Genomic DNA, 4,223 nt, shown 5'->3' with positions numbered 1-4,223 from the left:
AGCCAGCCCACGCTCCATCCGATAGAGCAATGCCGGGCGGCCGGCCGGGCAACTACGGATCATAACAAATCAACGGGGGCATTTCTCCGAAAACTAACACCGGGGCAGTGCTCAGGGGGGTCCCACCTCGTGGCCACCCGGTTTGGGGGGCCATCGGGGCCGGTTCCGAAAATCGCTAAATCTCCCATAGCCAGCCCACGCTCCATCCGATAGAGCAATGCCGGGCGGCCGGCCGGCAACTACGGATCATAACAAATCAACGGGGGCATTTCTCCGAAAACTAACACCGGGGCAGTGCTCAGGGGGGTCCCACCTCGTGGCCACCCGGTTTGGGGGGCCATCGGGGCCGGTTCCGAAAATCGCTAAATCTCCCATAGCCAGCCCACGCTCCATCCGATAGAGCAATGCCGGGCGGGCCGGCCGGCAACTACGGATCATAACAAATCAACGGGGGCATTTCTCGGAAAACTAACACCGCGGCAGTGCTCAGGGGGGTCCCACCTCGTGGCCACCCGGTTTGGGGGGCCATCGGGGCCGGCTGAAGAATCGCCCATACTCTGCCATAGGCAGCCCACGGTCCATCCGATCAGAGCAATGCCGGGCGGCCGGCAACCTATGGATCATAACACATCAACGGAGGCATGATAAGAGCATCTTTTATTATCTGCCAAGAAATATAGACCATCACAATGTTCCCCAACTTTCAGCTTCTACCACATCGCTGGGGAGTTTATTCCACTGTGTGACTACTCTCTCTCTATCTCTCTCTCTCTCTCTCTCTCTCTCTGTGTGTGTGTGTGTGTGTGTGTGTGTGTGTGTGTGTGTGTGGTGTGTACAGCAGTGTCTCCGGTTTTCCTTTTGGAATGCCTTGAAGCCGGGGGGGCTTTGCACTCATGAGAACATAGGGTGTCCTTGCCCTCCTTTCGCAGCCCAGGGCATTGAGAGATCCCTAGACGGGGAAATTACTTTCAAACTGCAGTACCGAAATGTGTCCGTTAGATGGTAGCATGCACCAAGGAATGAAGGAAAGTGCAAAACAAAATGAAAAGGCACATCGCCTGGGCGAAAAATAATCATAACAAATCAACGGGGGCATTTCTCGGAAAACTAACACCGGGGCAGTGCTCAGGGGGGGTCCCACCTCGTGGCCACCCGGTTTGGGGGGCGATCGGGGCCGGTTCCGAAAATCGCTAAATCTCCCATAGCCAGCCCACGCTCCATCCGATAGAGCACTGCCGGGCGGCCGGCCGGCAACTACGGATCATAACAAATCAACGGGGGCATTTCTCGGAAAACTAACACCGGGGCAGTGCTCAGGGGGGTCCCCACCTCGTGGCCACCCGGTTTGGGGGGCGATCGGGGCCGGTTCCGAAAATCGCTAAATCTCCCATAGCCAGCCCACGCTCCATCCGATAGAGCACTGCCGGGCGGCCGGCCGGCAACTACGGATCATAACAAATCAACGGGGGCATTTCTCGGAAAACTAACACCGGGGCAGTGCTCAGGGGGGTCCCACCTCGTGGCCACCCGGGTCCTGGGACCGATGGGAGCACTTTAAAATTTTCGAGTCAGGGGACCAGACGGCCGAGTGAAAAACTTTGAAAAATATTCTATCTCCTCACTCCCATTGACTTTACATTAGGGCGACCAGGCGGCCGGCGGAAAAAAAATCATAACAAATCAACGGGGGCATTTCTCCGAAAACTAACACCGGGGCTGTGCTCAGGGGGCTCCCAGCTATCAGCCACCCTATCCCGGGACCGATGGGAGCACTTTAAAATTTTCGAGTCAGGGGACCAGACGGCCGAGTGAAAAACTTTGAAAAATATTCTATCTCCTCACTCCCATTGACTTTACATTAGGGCGACCAGGCGGCCGGCGGAAAAAAAATCATAACAAATCAACGGGGGCATTTCTCCGAAAACTAACACCGGGGCTGTGCTCAGGGGGCTCCCAGCTATCAGCCACCCTATCCCGGGACCGATGGGAGCACTTTAAAATTTTCGAGTCAGGGGACCAGACGGCCGAGTGAAAAACTTTGAAAAATATTCTATCTCCTCACTCCCATTGACTTTACATTAGGGCGACCAGGCGGCCGCGGAAAAAAAATCATAACAAATCAACGGGGGCATTTCTCCGAAAACTAACACCGGGGCTGTGCTCAGGGGGCTCCCAGCTATCAGCCACCCTATCCCGGGACCGATGGGAGCACTTTAAAATTTTTCGAGTCAGGGGACCAGACGGCCGAGTGAAAAACTTTGAAAAATATTCTATCTCCTCACTCCCATTGACTTTACATTAGGGCGACCAGGCGGCCGGCGGAAAAAAAATCATAACAAATCAACGGGGGCATTTCTCCGAAAACTAACACCGGGGCTGTGCTCAGGGGGCTCCCAGCTATCAGCCACCCTATCCCGGGACCGATGGGAGCACTTTAAAATTTTCGAGTCAGGGGACCAGACGGCCGAGTGAAAAACTTTGAAAAATATTCTATCTCCTCACTCCCATTGACTTTACATTAGGGCGACCAGGCGGCCGGCGGAAAAAAAATCATAACAAATCAACGGGGGCATTTCTCCGAAAACTAACACCGGGGCTGTGCTCAGGGGGCTCCCAGCTATCAGCCACCCTATCCCGGGACCGATGGGAGCACTTTAAAATTTTCGAGTCAGGGGACCAGACGGCCGAGTGAAAAACTTTGAAAAATATTCTATCTCCTCACTCCCATTGACTTTACATTAGGGCGACCAGGCGGCCGGCGGAAAAAAAATCATAACAAATCAACGGAGGCATTTCTCCGAAAACTAACACCGGGGCAGTGCTCAGGGGGCTCCCAGCTATCAGCCCCCCGGGTCTGGGGGCATTGTTTTTCTTTTTAATCATTTTGAGCATTTCCCCCAGTTTAGAGATGTGTGCCCCTAGACAACCCATTGAGAATAACTATGAAATGTTCTGAAGTTTTGATTTTCAAATGTCGGTGAAAATTGAAAAACGTCATATATTCTTCAAAGGAAGCATGGGGCGATGGTAGGGAGAGTCCCCGCAGCGTGCCTCGGCGGCGATGGGAGCGTTTTCGATGTCCCCGCCCCCCCCCCATAGGGATAGAAGGGGAGTTAGGTGACCAGGCGTCCCGGGTCCCAAAAATCGAAAAATTAATATAGAATGCTTTTTAATCCAGAAATAAAGTAGGGGGCAGTCCTGGTGAGAGTCCCAGCCACAGCCCCAGTGTGTTTTGGAGCCGTTTGGGGCCGGGTGAAAAACTTTGAAAAATGTTCTATCTCCTCACTCCCATTGACTTTACATTAGGGCGACCAGGCGGCCGGCGGAAAAAAAATCATAACAAATCAACGGAGGCATTTCTCCGAAAACTAACACCGGGGCAGTGCTAAGGGGGCTCCCAGCTATCAGCCACCCTATCCCGGGACCGATGGGAGCACTTTAAAATTTTCGAGTTAGGGGACCAGGCGGCCGAGTGAAAAACTTTGAAAAATTTTCTATCTCCTCACTCCCATTGACTTTGCATTAGGGCGACCAGGCGGCCGGCGGAAAAAAAATCATAACAAATCAACGGGGGCATTTCTCCGAAAACTAACACCGGGGCAGTGCTCAGGGGGCTCCCAGCTATCAGCCACCCTATCCCGGGACCGATGGGAGCACTTTAAAATTTTCGAGTTAGGGGACCAGGCGGCCGAGTGAAAAACTTAGAAAAATTTTCTATCTCCCCTAGGTGACCAGGCAGCCGGAGCTGATTTTTCTGACCCCTAAAACAATTATTAAAAGGTATTTTTTCGCCAAACTAAGACTTTTAAAATTCAAATAGGATGATTATCTACTGCCCCAGTGGGTTTTTGAACCATTTTAAGCCTTTTTGACAGTTTTCATTTTTTCCCCCATTGACTTCAATGGGAGTTAGGTGACCAGTCCTCCGACTTTTGAACCTCTCCTGGGGGGGCTGTGAGCCCCCGATTTCTTTGCAAAGCACGTCATTCGATTCGTCTCAGTCCCCTCTATATACCCCGTGTGTTTGTTTTCTCGAAAAACCCCCGGAACACGGTTTTTTAGGGGGGGGGTGGGGGGGGGGTACTTCGGAGCCATTTGGGGGGGGGTAAACGACATTTCCCGAAATTAATTTTAACACAGCCTTCCTCAGAATCGCTTTTCCAACAAAATCCTTTTTATTTCGAGTCTCTACGATGTTCCTAAGTGGTCGAAACCACTTTTGG

Source organism: Amia ocellicauda, unplaced genomic scaffold (genome assembly GCF_036373705.1).
Source record: "Amia ocellicauda isolate fAmiCal2 unplaced genomic scaffold, fAmiCal2.hap1 HAP1_SCAFFOLD_325, whole genome shotgun sequence".
Taxonomy (NCBI): Eukaryota; Metazoa; Chordata; class Actinopteri; order Amiiformes; family Amiidae; genus Amia; species Amia ocellicauda.
The sequence above is the reverse complement of the archived record's forward strand: the minus strand, read 5'-3'. Positions refer to the sequence as shown.